Below are 14,426 nucleotides of genomic sequence, written 5' to 3' on the forward strand. Positions count from 1 at the left end.
TATCCTCCTCCCAGTTCCAAAGGGGGAAAATGAGTTTGAAAATGAGCTTTGCAAGCTTAAGCATGCCCAAATTTGGTGGTGGTGGTGGCGTTTTTATGGTGTAAAAACTCCAGGGTACTTGCCAGCGGTCCTAGTTCCAGCCCTTTCCCCATTTCCCCTGAGACCGAGCCTGAGACCTAGTCTCGTTACTGCAAATGTCAGGTATCGAAATTCTGAGTTTCTCTAGCACTAAAAACGATAGCTCACCTTGCTTTCAATATATCTCGTCTTTGAAACTGTACTTCTAGTTAGATTCTGTCCCGGGCACAGGAAGAGAGGGAATTACAGCGCTGGCATACCTCGCGGAACCACCTGAACCTCTCACCAGCTCTTTCGCCCCCCGGAGGGCTGGCTGCCTGGTGAACAAAGAGTCCTCAGCTTTCTGATACTGGACAGGGCTATGCTGCATAGGCCATGTGGGTTAACTTTTGTATTTCTTTCAGCTCTCCTATGGTTCCTTGGAGCCCTGGTGGCGCACCAGTTAACAGCTATGGTGCTAACCAAAAGGTCAGCAGTTCGTATCCACCAGTGGCTCCTTGGAGACCTTCTGGGACAGTTCTACTGTCCTGTAGGGTCACTATGAGTTGGAACTGACTCAAAGTCAACTTTTTTCGTTTTGTTTTTTTAATGGCTCCTTAGTGAAACAAAGCAAGAGCAGTGTGTCTGTGACATGAAGCATGCTCCCCATCATTCCAGAAACTGGCAGATAGGGTAAGAAGAACAATTCCTTCATCACGGGTTGGCTCCAGCGTACATTTGCATTCTGCCTTTTCACGGGACTTCACATTACTTAAAAGCCTGCCCCAGACTTCCACCAGGGTAGGTGTGATGCATATCACACTCAACAAACGATTCTGTTCACACCCCAGCCAAGAGCCATAAAGTCCATGCGGTTGAAACGAAAGGGCTCCCCCACCTCTGTGTTTGACTCCTGCTTCATCGCATTGCCTCTGTCTTGCCCTGGAGGCGGTTGCTGTGAGTGATTGCGTAGTTTGTTCCTCAGGAGAAATCTGATCCAACAACGTGTTTAACAGCAAACAAGAGAGACCAGAGGGTCAGTGACTTGTGACGAGGATTTCATCAAAGCCATTTTTGGAATAAGGGAACGATGAAGGTATGACTAGGAACAAAGGGAATGGAGGTATTTTTCTAAGTGACTTTCCAAGGAGTACATTCCAATGGAGCACCTTGCCATCATTCAGGAGGTATACAAAGGTAAGAACTGCCCCTGCAAGACCAGAGGCCTGGGGAAAAAGTTGCTCTTTAGCAGGTAGCCAGTATCCAGGAAGAAGCGACTGTTGTTACTTATCCTTGAGTTGGCTCCAACTCCTGGCAAACCCTTGTAACCCAAAAAACCAAACCCATTGCTGTCGAGTCAATTCCAATTCCTAGCAACCCTATAGGACAGAGTAGAACTGTCCCATAGGGTTTCTAAGGCTGTAAATCTTTACAGAAGCAAACTGCCACATCTTTCTCCCATGGAACAGCTGGTGTATTCGAACTGCTGACCTTTCCGTTAGCAGTCAAGCACTTAACCACTGCACGAGCAGGGCTCCTGGTGACCCCACGTACAACACAACAAAACATTGCTCGGTTCTGCACCATCCTCATGATCACCACTGTATTTGAGTCCATTTGGATGATGTTGTGATCCATAGGGTTTTCAATGACTGATTTTCAGAAGAAAATTGCCAGGCCTTTCTTCTTAGTCTGTCTTAATCTGGAAGCTCCGCTGAAACCTGTCCACCATGGGTAATCCTGCTGGTGTTTGAAATACCAGTGACATAGCTGCCAGCATCATAGCAACACTCAGTCCACGATAGTATGGTGCAGAAGCAACTTAGATAAACCAAAAACGCTTCCTTCTTCTTAGTTCTAACTCATAACCTGAAGATCTTTAGACCTGACAGTGCCTGAACACTGTCAGCCCAACGATTACATAGAAAACAAAAAGTTAACACACGTAGATGGAGATTTAAAGGCACCATGGAGCTTGTCTATGGACAAGTCTCGTTTTTCACTTTCATTACAAGAAAACCCAAGAAGCCCAATGATAGCAACTAGACAGGCTGTTATGCAATTACTTTGCACGCGCCTCTTCTACTTGGTTAGGTTTTATTTCCCCCTTTGTTTTTATTTTCACGTTGCCTCACGTTCCTCCTTTACTTATTTTAAAACCTATTTTACCTCATGCATCTTTCTCTCCCTCGGATCCTTTTTGTGCACGGAGAGGAGGCTGTCTCAGCTGAATGTTTTAAGGCTGCAGAGCCCAGTTCCCTGAAAGGGAAACAGAGCTCTTTGATCTAGAGTGGAGATTTTCCAACTTTGATTGTCTAACGACCCTTGTACTTGTAATAAATTCCAGTTGTATAGTTTAAATGGTCATTGAATAGATGTGCAGCTCTGCTGTCTCTGGTTTTAACACGCTTGAATGATCTCAAAATGACACGTTTGAGCAGACACCCAAACAGGCCTGGGAGGCAGAGCCTGCCAGAGACTGATCCTGAATTCAGCAGCCCCAGGCACTTGCCTGAAGTCAGACTCTGAGTACCTTCCTAGCAGAGTGACCCATGGGTCACCTTTTTCATTCCTCCTCCTGTGCCCAGGTATTCAGCCACATGACTCTGTGTATTTAGGATCAGCTCAGTCTTTTTGTTGTAGGAATCCTAAAGATAGAAATACTTGGAGCTATAGTATTTCACCACCTTCCTGGTTTATAGAATTTGGCAAAGTAGGAAGTCTGGTCTACCTACTCTACACTTGGTCTTGCTCTTTCTTTCCAAAAAATTCCCTCCCGTACTGTCCCAGGTGGCCTTTGAAGACCCAGGTTTATAGAGATGCAGCAGAGAAACCCAAGTATGGGAAACCACCTCCTGCTGCCCAGTTTCTCAGAACTTCCACGGGTATTTTTGACCTAGAGCCAAGGTGCCTGGACTTCTATCTCCAGTCAGGAACAGTGGGGCTGTGTCTTAAGTTATCTAGGGCTTCTGTAACAGAAATACCACAAGTGAGTGACTTTAACAAACAGAAATTGATTTCCTCATAGTTTAGGAGGCTGGACGTCTGAATTCCGGACGATGTCTCTAGGGGAAGGCTTTCTCTGTCTCCGTGGGCTCCGGGCGAAGGTCCTTGTCTCTTTTCAGCTTCTGTTTCTTGGTTCCTTGGAGATCTCAGGAGGCATGGCATCTATCTTCCCCCATCTCTGCTTGCTCCTCTGTGCCTAATCAGCTTGGTTTATGTTTTCAAGGTGATTGGCTTAAGACACATCCTATACTGATATGGCCTCATTAGTATAGTAAAGAAAACCCTATTCCCAAATGGGATTACAGCCACAAGTATACCAAACCAAAACCAAACCCGTTGCCCTCGAGTTGATTCCAACTCATAGTGACCCTATAGGACAGAGTAGAACTGCCCCATAGGGCTTCCAAGGGGCAGCTGGTGGATTCGAACTGTCGACCTTTTGGTTAGAAGCCATAGCTCTTAACCACTGCCCCACCAGGGCTCCCTCCACAAGCATAAGGGTTAGAATTTACAACACATATTTTTGGGGGACACAGTGCAGTCCATAAGAGGTTGCAGTATGGCTGTGTGCATGTTAGGGAGTTGGCAGTAGCCATGTCATTCACATTGCAGAGGAGAGAGTCAACTCTCTGGATTTTACCTTCCTGTTATCACAAAAATGCGTGAATCCATCTCCCACCTCATTCCCACTGCTGAGTGTTTGGATAGGACCACTGTCATCTCTTGCATGGATTGGTGCAAACCCCCTGTGGTTCTTCGCATCTCTCACATACGCCCTCTCCACTCCATTGTGCCAACTACAGCCTAAGTGATTCTTCATAAGAAGAGATTCTTGATTCCATTACTTCCTGCTGAGGACTCTGTTCTTTAGCAGGGTCCTTCTCATCCAGCCCCTACTCACCATCCCTTCTAGAGCCCAGCCACATTAGATGATTAGCTGTTGCTAGACTATGCCATGTCGTTTTCATACGCAGACTTTTATATACCTCATTTCCTCTGCGGGGACCCTTGTCTGCCTCTGTTTTTCTGCCTCCCTACGTTTTTTGTCGTTGCTGTTGGTATGAAAGAATCCAGCAGAGATTTTAATGCCATGGGAAGTTGTCTGTGAACCCCCCGATGTAGGCTAAGTTGTCTGTCCCTCTCTCCCTCATCCCCTGTGTGTACTCCAGTCATAGGGCTTTTCTGATCTATTGCTGTTTCCTATTTAGTAATCTCCTTATGTTAGAACATGCATGCCTTGAAGATAGGGAATATGTTTTATTTTCCTAGTGGCTGGCAAGAATTTAAGTGCAAGAGATGGGGAAGACATTCCAACCTATCTGTGCAACCTTGACGATGCCCCTGAACTCTTGGTGGGTCACTTTTTTTGTCTTCTTTATAATTTACACGTTGGACCAAGCCTATCCTGTGTTAATGCACTATGACTTGAGTAGATTATCTGTGGACATCATAAACCTAAATTGGTCTCGAGGCTGTATTTGAGAACTGCTGATTCACGCCATACTGTATAAAGTGACAACCGCAACAACATCTACTATTACTACTGGTGGTAACATTTCCAGAAACGATCATTCCATGAAGAAAGTAAGGAATGGGCTGATTGCTGGATGAACGTGTCAGAGCCCGACCCTTTGCTGGATTACATTCCTCACTTTCAGGATATTTCCTTTATTATTCATCATTTAAACCTTTAGCGCTGTTATCTCTTCCACGACGAACTATTCCAAAGTACAGCAATGTCGCGAAAGGGATAAATCAAAGATTGTTTGGATATCAGCTGTTAACTTTTTGCTTCTTACTTGGGGGGAAAAATAGAGCCAGCAGTGTGCAGTGGAGCATGTGTGGGTTATTAATAATTTACTCAATCTATTGATGCTCGTTAATTGCAGTAGCTGAGAAAAGTTAGTTAATGATGTGCCTGCTTGCACCACATTATAATTATGATGGTAGTTCCCCTATTATTAGGGCTGAGTAGGTGTTCCCATTAGAAACCTTAATTTTCGAGCTGATTGTCTTAGCCATTTTAAATTACATTGGACCACATCTTGGCAGACACTTTCTGAAAGCAGATGCATTTCTTTCCAAAATTATTTTTATGGTGGCCCAGGAGTTCTCTCTCTCAAATGGCAGAAGCTGTAAAGTGTGTTCTACTTTCGGGAATTATTTTGTGAAGCCCCAGCCAGCACTGTCATGTGTAAAGTTGTTCTGAGGAAAGAAAGATTTGTGCTGACCTGGAGGCCACCTTGGCCAAAATCAGAGCTCTTTGGGGGAAAAAAATTCTTATAAATCAACCACAGAATGGGAGGCGAGCCACGCTTTTTCTTGCCTTAGCTTAGAATTACCGGAACATATTTGACTGCAAGTGACAGAAACCTAATTCCAACAAATTTAACCTTTGGTTTGTTTACTTGTTTGTTTTTAGCAGTGATATTATTGGCTCATTAAATTAGGACTCCAAAAGAGAAATTACCTCCAGGCAGGGCTGGATGTCGGATTCAAATAATGTCACGAATGCTATGTCTCATTCTCCATCTTCTGGCTTCCCTGTCAGTACAGGCTTCATTCTTGAGCAAGTTTTCTTCATGTGACCTCTAGGCTATACCCTTAATAGTCTATGTTTTAAAGCAAAACAAGATCCTCTGTCTTTCAGCTTCCGTGTATAGCATCCAAAGAGATATCAACTCTATTTGGATCACAAACCTACCCTGAACTGCTCTTGGAGCTGGGATGAGAAGGAATTCTGATTTAGATTCTAACCATGTGTCCATGGCAGTAGTATAGGTGGGGTGTGCATAGTCTTATCAAACCACATTGAAAGCATTCCATCAGCAGAAAGAAAAGTTATGCTATCTGGAGAAATGGGGAACAGATGCTGGACAAGAAAAACTGTGTGGTCATTTCTACTACCTAATCCCATCCTCTTGGATGACCTGAGAGCCAAAGAATGTTGCCATCAACAATTCATGGCCATCACAAATCAGAAATCTGTTAAGGCTTTGATTTCTACTTGAAACCTAACTTCTTTTAAAATGATACCCATGAGGTCTGGTCTACCAACTGGCTTGCCGTGTGTTATAGATTGAATTGTGTCTCCCAAAAATGTGTGTCAACTTGGTTAGGCCAGGATGCCCAGTATTGTGTGATTGTTCACCATTTTCTCGTCTGATGTGGTTGTCCTGTTTATTGTAAATTCTACCTCTATGATGTCAATGAAGCAGGTTTAGAAGCAGTTATGTTAATGAGGCAGGACTCAATCTACAAGATTAGGTTGGGTCTTAAGTCAGTCTCTTTTGAGATAGAAAAGAGAGAAGCTAGCAGAGAGATGGGAGGACCTCATACCACCAAGAAAGTAGCACCAGGAGGAGAGCACATCTTTGGACCCCGGGGTCCCTGTGCTGAGAAACTCCTAGACCAGGGAAAGAGTGATGACAAGGACCTTCCCCCAAAACCGACAGAAAAAGAAAGCTTTCCCCTGGAGCCAGCACCCTGAATTTGGACTTCTAGCCTCCTAGACTGTGAGAGAATACATTTCTCTTTGTTAAAGCCATCCACTTGTGGTATTTCTGTTATAGCAGCACTAGATAACTAAGACAACGTGCCATCTAGGCAAAGTGTGCAGCAAGGCCATTGGGTTCCATTTGTATCGTCACTATTGGCTTCTCTTCTGTGCTGATGTCCATGGAAAGATCTCAGCCTAATGTCTGCTTGTGTCCTTGAGAAGGAATTAGTTCTGCTCTGGAAACTCAGTGTGAGATTTTATATCCAAATATGGTGGACCATTTTCCCTCCCTACAAGAGACAACAGAGGATGAATGGCAAAGAGCCTGGCACAGGGGCACTTAATATTTTGGAAGACTCCAGTGGACATAAGAGTGCAAAAGACAGGCTTGGTTTCTGAGAACAAACGTGGCCTGGGCAAGAGGTGAATGAATAGTGGCAATTGCTGCTTCATGAAACCTATTTATTCCTATGATCCAGAGTGTGTCCTTTTAGGGTTCTGCTACGTTTTTTGTCATTTGGTTAATTATGCAGAACCATAGCACAGTTAAATATTTTGTGCAAAGCCTGTCTTTTAATATTATAATCTATCTTAAGGGAAGGATATAAGGAGCTGAATTTCCTCCTTGATTCCTATTATGAATCCATTGGTATAATTTAGTGGGTACAGATTTTTTTTTTTTTTAATTCTGCAATAACTCAACTTTGGGGCCAGGTAAAAATCTCTGTCAACTGCATATCTGCAGGCATGGGTCAAAATCTCTTGAACTTTTCAATGTCTATTGATTGAAATAAATCAATAAACATGATCTGATTTAGTCTCTATTGCCAAGCTATGAATGCTACCTTTCCATTTGATTCCTCTTTCCTGCTTCAACCTTCCAGACAAAGTTACTCAGGGAGGGAGGACTTTTACTGGATGGAAGGGGCACCGATTATATTGTTGTGCTCATTTTAAACTAGACATTGTGAGGGGAAAAGTACCATGAAGAAGGTTCCCAAAAAAGGCAGTTATAAGATGTTTTTGCTCTTGATACTAGGGGAGAGAGATTGCTGTTGTTAAGTGCCATCGAGTGGATTCCAACTCATAGTGACCCTCCAGGACAGAGTAGAAATGCCCCATAGGGTTTCCAAGGCTGTAATCTTTATGGAAGCAGACTGCCACATTTTTCTTCCATGGAGCAGCTGGTGGATTTGAACTGCTGACCTTTTGGTTAGCAGCCAAGCACTTAACCACTGCGCCATGAGGCCTCCCGGGGGAGAAAGATGTAAATTATTCCAGTTAGGCATTAAAACACGTAAAAGCATCCCTTTCCAAATAAGGGGAATGGAAATAAAGAGACAAAAATATTCTGTTAACATGTCTCTCAAATTAGTTTTCAATTTATACTTCATCACTATCACTGTTGTTGTTTGCATTATGAATATTTAAAGAGTAGATTTGTTTCTTCTGTCAGAATACTTACTGACCTAGAATTTGTAGGGACCACTTTGTAGGTAGAAAAGCACTTTTTAGAATTACATTGCAGTACTTATAATATCATCCTGAAGTCATTCGTTGAGCACCTCCTGTTTGCTAAGTGTCGTGAGACCAAGAAATAACCAGGATCAAGTCCCTGCCCTTAAGGGTTTCCAGTCATCAGAGAAGGGCATGCTGTTGTTGCTACATGCCATCAAGTCGATTCCGACTCATAGTGACCTCATGTGACAGAGTAGAACTAGCCCATAGAGTTTTCTAGGCTGCAGTCTTTATGAAAGCAGATCACCAGGCCTTTCTCCTGTGCAGCTACTGGGCAGGTTCGAACTGCCAACCTTTTAGTTAGAGGTCGAGAACATAACCATTGTGCCACCAGGGCTCCTTGAAGCCGTGCTGCCGATCTGTGAATAGTTACAAGTTATTGTGCTATGCCACCATGCCTCTGTCAGCGTGTGCTACTGTGGCGGTGTACCTGTTGCCGTGATGCTGGAAGCTTTACCAGCAGTATTTCAAATACCAGCAGAGTCACCCATGGTGGACAGGCTTCAGTGGAGCTTCCAGATTAAGACATACTAAAAAGAAAGGCTTGGTGATGAAAGCTGAAACAAAATTTTGAGGGTTTTTTTTTTGTTTGTTTGTTTTCTCCCTATAAGTTCTAGAAGAGTGAACCTTGTGTGATCACCTTTAGACCTCCTTAGAACAGCAGGTCTGGAGAAAGTCCCCAAGAGTTGAGATAAAGGAAATCACGAGGTTCCTAGGATTGGGGCCATGGAAGATCTACCAACCAGCCACCCTCTCCCCACCTCCCCAAAAATGTAGCCAACGCAGCTAGTGCTATAACGGGAGGTGGGCAGACCTGACTGCCAGGTAATAAATCTGAGCATTTAGGGCAAAAGATGGCATTGGATATGGAAAATATTCTCTTTCGTACATATTATACTTCCATATTAGTATGTGTAGAACTAACCTATTCCTTTTCATAGTTTCATAGTACTCCATTTCATGAGGAAAACAGTATTGATTTAAGAGAGTCTTTATTGATGCACACTTCATTTACTTTTTTCTACTTCAGACAATGCACCCATCTATTTCCACATCTATCTCTCTGTATTTGTATGTGCATATTTATAGGATCATATCCTAGCTCTGCAATGGCCAGATCAATTTACTTTTCATAGGTGTTGTTAAAATTTGCCCTCCAAAAAGGTTACATCCATTTACATTCATACAATATATGTGATAACCTGTTTTGTTCACCAAAAAAAAAAGCACCTTTTAAACAACGTTTTCTTTATAATGAACATGCACCCTCCGCTGTCAGGCAGCGAAAGGCTGAAGGAAATTTACAAGGAGCTCTCTCGTTCTGCCCCTATTATACTTGATAATGCTACCGAATATTCAGTGGCATCCCTGCTATTGAGAGAAAGCGATGGCCTAAGCAGTGGTATTCTCCTTGGTGCAGGTTAATGGAAGAAAACTCACCTGAGCATCTTTTCAGCTTTAGAATTACAGGCTGAATAGCTCCTCCTTGTATGTGTGCATCGCCTGGCTGTTGGCTGTTGTTGAATGCTGCCCGGGCTCTTGAAATGGGAAGACAGACCATATGCTTCATTATTAAATGAATTCACAGGACAAACTATCATGGAAAACATGTGTAGTACAAGATACCATTTCAATTTGGCAATGAATGGAGGGTAAGCGGAAGGTTGCAGCCCATGCAAAATGCACTTAGGATATAGGGTTGCCATGGAATCAAGGGATTCTTAGTGCCAGCAGTGAGATGCAATTCTGTTTGGGAGTGTTGGTGCTCTGAGATGGGTTGGGGGTTGGCAGAGCCTTCAGAATTGGAGTGAACACAAACCACAGGGGTTTGGGTAGTTCCAAACTCCAGGCACGTGGTAATATCGGAACTGGGTCTAAGACTGAATTTCTAGCATCATTGGTCCGCTGATGGGAGCGGGATTATGATGGTGATGGTGACATTACATACCCCAAGGCACTTCCGTGTAGCACCTCAGTTTGTGATCAGTGCAGCCCTGTATTGATAGAGCAGAAATATATTTCTAAAAGCCAGAGTCTGAGCAAGAAGTTGTATCTATTTATGATTCCCTTGTTTTTGAAAGAGAATTATGGATAAAAGCCTGATTATCTGCTTTAGGGGGGACAAGTATACTTCACCTTATGTACTCACTTTGATCCCCTGGTACCGACTTCTAAGCAGCTGCTGTTTTTTAATTAAACTTTTTATTTTGAGATAATTGTAGACTTGTAGATTCACATGCAGCTGTAAGAAATAATACAGAGAGGTTCTGCATACCATTTACTCCAATGATTGTCGTCGTTGTTGTTAGCTGCCCTCAAGTCGGCCCCTGACTCATGTGTTACAGAGCAGAGCTGCTCCACAGAGTTTTCTCTGGGTAGATTCGAACCGCCAACCTTTTGGCTACCAGCCTAGTGAAAACGGTTTGCACCACCCAGGGACCTTTATGTTGGCTCCATTCTTATGCATTCTTTACAAGGTAACTTTCAGAAGCCCCAGGATTGTATTTTTCTAATGGAACAACCCCAAGGGAGACAGAGAAACCGAAAGTCCTAGATTCACTCTCATCAGCTTGGTCTAGAGTATGTCCCATCCCTTAACCAATCTTGATATTGATTGGTTTTTTGAGTCCATTCTTGGATCAGGCGGTAGGGAGTGAGTGTGGAAAGGGAGGTCAACTCAACCTGAACCATGTGGATTGACATTGGAGAAGGAACATTACTCCAAAGAGGAAGCTGAGATACTGTTACTAGAAGGCAAAAATAATAGATCTCTTATTCCAAAGATGAGAAAACTAAGGCATAGAGAGGTTAAGCAGCCGTACCAAGGGCCCGCAGTTAGCAACTGGTGGAGCTAGGGTTTGAACTTGATATTTGTGACTCCGGAAACTTTGAGAACCTTTGTATCTCACTTTTAGATCTCTGTAGAGTAGCTGGTTTGGAGAGAGTCAACAACGGTTGACCCAATTTGTCCAATTCTTGACCAATGGTCTAAGTATAAAGGGATCGAAGAAACCAAAAACCAAACCTACCACTGTCGAGTTGATTCTGACTCATAGTGACCCTGTATAAGGGACAAATACCTTGATTAAGGCAGTGGTAGAGAAATGCAAAGGAGGGCAGGATTTGACCATTATCTCCAGCCATCGGTTCATTGCTCTCTGCACTTCTATACAGCTCCAGTTCTACCACAGTATCCACTTGTTGGTCAGTGTGTTGTACGTAGTGGTTTACATGTTGCTATGATATTGGAAGCTACACCACCAATATTTCAAATACCACTGGGATCACCCACGGTGAACAGGCTTCAGCAAAGCTTCCAGACTAAGACAGACCTACTTCTGAAAATTAGCCAATGAAAACCCTATGGATCACAACAGAATATTGCCTGATGTAGTTCTAGAAGATGAACCCCCTAGGTTGCAAGTGCTCAAAATACACAGTGGCCACAAGATGGACTCGAGTATACCAATGATCATGAAGATGAAGCAGGATCGGGCAATGTTTGGTTCTGTCGTACGTGGGTTCAACATGAGTCAGAGTCAACTTGAAAACAGCTATCTATCTATCTATCTATCCATCCATGCATCCATGCATCCATGCATCCATGCATCCATGCATCCATGCATCCATCCATCCATCCATCTGCCTGCCTATCCTATCCTATCCTATCCTGTCTGTCTGTCTATCTATCTATGTAAGTGAGTGAGTGAGTAAGTAAGTAAGTAACTGCAGTAATTTCTTGCTTCTTTTTTGCTGGTGCTAGAGAACACACAGTTAGCAGGAGGAGGTTTTGCTCTGATCTGTCAAGTCCAAGTCCAGATGTGGCTATCTAATCTGTTTGGTGGCCTGATAAACCCCTGAAATTCCTGCCTTTCCTCTCTCCCATCAAATAGCTGGACTCCTCCAACGCATACATCACATGTGTACCAACAGAATGTAGGTAGTTTGCATACTTGGAAAAGAAAAATAAACTTTGACTTGGCTTGGATCATATATACTAATTATTGCTAATATAGGCACGAGATGATTGCATTTTATTATATCTTTGTTCTTCTCTAAATGTTTGTATTGCTTCCTGGAGGGGAGTTGTCATCTTAATTAATTGTTTTGTGCTTTTCTTGACATATCTCAATGTCATCTATGCAACTGTGACCATATTTCTGAAGTTCTAAACATTTAGGACATTTATAACACTAATAAAACCAATTTCTCCCAACAACGAAAGCATCAGTCTTTTTGAAATTTTCATTTCTGTCAGGCATTCTGATGTTTACAAACCTCAGATAACGTTTGACTTTTCTCCAAATTTGTTCGTAGACTAAGATCATTTCCCAACTGTTGTTCTTATGTCTTTGGCCAGATTCTGTCCTTTTTTTTTAATTGTAATATGTCCTCCCATCTCACATTTGGATTGCTGTAACGTCATTCTCACTTGTCCTCCTTTTCTAGGTAACTTGAGTTTTGATTGGGTTTTGAATCCAAGACCTAGACCTAGAATAGACCTAGTTTTCTTGCCCTAATCCTCCACTCAAGCATCCAGGAATGGGCTCAAAGTCCAATCAAGAATCCCCAAAATTATTGGTTTGGAGGGGGTCTATATCTCAGACTGGACCTCAAGAATATTTTTATTGTTGATGCAAAAAAAAACAAGTTCCCCCCTCCCCACATTCAACCAGTCACCAAGTTCTATTGATTCACTCTGCTGAAGATTCATCAGATCCTTCCCAAATTTCCCCATCTCCGCCATTACCACTTAGTCCAAGCCTCCATATTCTCTCCCTTGTTCTAATGAAATAGCATCCTGCTTCCAGCATGCATTCCTGCAGTCAATTTTGCTGACAAAAACCAATAGATCTTTTCAAATCTAGACATGATCATGTCTCTCTCTTGCTTAAACCATGCAGTGGCTTCTCATTTTCTTTTTCCTAGAGTAACCTGGTCTATAAATGTTTGCATGCCTTCCTTGCTGGCGACTTACACAGCCTCATTTTTCACACAGACTTCTTCTATCTCTACTTTCCAGCCACAACAGCTTTCTTTTCTTTCCTTGAATATGTCACCACATGTAAAATTGTACGCTGCCGTTCCCTACTCCCTTCGTTGCACTATTTTTCTCATTCGTGATGGTCACCATTCAACATATTATATAACATACAAGCAGTCCCTGGATTACAAACGTCTGACTTATGTACAACTTGTAGTTATGAACCAACTCCCATAAAGCTTATTGTATGAAAAATTTGAGGTTCATACAATGGTTCGTAATAACAAATGGGCGCATCAAAACATTATTGTTGTTACAGTATTATTACGTTAAAAATGTTTTAGTGTATCTGGAAGGGTTTCTTTAAAGTTTTTATGTATAGAAAGGTACACGATATACTATATACTAAGACAAACATCTGACTGACATTAGATACGAACCGTACCTAACTGTTCCCACTTAGGTACAAATTTGACTTAAAGACAGACTCAGGAACGGAACTTGTTTGTAATCCGAGGACTGCCTGTATTTATTTATCTTGTTCTTATCTATCTTCTCCCGCTAGAAGGGAAGCTCCTTGAGAGCTGGAATTCATGTGTGGTTTGTTCAGTGCTACTTCCCGAGCACCTATAACCATAACAGTAAAAAAAAAAAAAAAAAGACTGATTGTTGTCAAGTTGCTTTCAACTCATAGAGCCCCTACAGGGCAGAATAGAACTGCTCCATAGGGTGTCCAAGGCTGTAAATCTTTATGGAAGCAGACTGCCACATCTTTCTCCTGCAGAGTGGCTGGTGGTTTGGAACCACTGACCTTTCGGTTAGCAGCTGAACACTTAACCACTGCACCAACCAGGCTCCTTATAACAATAACATACTTGGCCATAATTAAATGTTTATTGAGCAGATGGATGAAAAAATGAATGCTTGCAGCCATCAATGAATAGAAAGTCCCTAGTAGAATGCATTTACATGCAGTATGTTCTAGGTAATGGTATAGTATCCAGTAAATTAGTTGCCTTCAAGTGAATTCCGACTGATGGCAACCCATGTATGTCAGAGTAGAACTATGCTCCACAGGGTTTTCAATGGCTAATTTTTCAGAAGTAGATCACCGGGCCTTTCTTCTGAGGCACCATTGGGTGGACTCAAACAGCCAACCTTTCTATTAACAGCCAAGCGTGTTAGTTGTTTGCATACTGAGGGACTCCAAATGATATAGTTAAAAACAAAACAAAAAAACAGTTGCCATTGAGTTGATCCGGACTTATTCCAGCTGGTCAAATTTTTTTTTTTTTAAGTATACTTGTGGACCCAAAGGAAGCTTGCTTTCAGGTACAGAGCCAAGCTGAAGAGAGCCAATGA

General features: G+C 42.6%; 1 protein-coding gene across 1 annotated transcript in view; it reads left to right on the forward strand.

The window, feature by feature from the left end:
- RBFOX1 (RNA binding fox-1 homolog 1) overlaps nucleotides 1-14,426 on the forward strand; it is a 1,254,735-nt gene that overhangs the window by 660,804 nt on the left and 579,505 nt on the right. The gene's annotated exons all lie outside the window — the stretch shown is intronic.

Source organism: Trichechus manatus, unplaced genomic scaffold, assembly GCF_000243295.1.
Source record: "Trichechus manatus latirostris isolate Lorelei unplaced genomic scaffold, TriManLat1.0 scaffold00024, whole genome shotgun sequence".
In the NCBI taxonomy this organism is placed as follows: domain Eukaryota; kingdom Metazoa; phylum Chordata; class Mammalia; order Sirenia; family Trichechidae; genus Trichechus; species Trichechus manatus.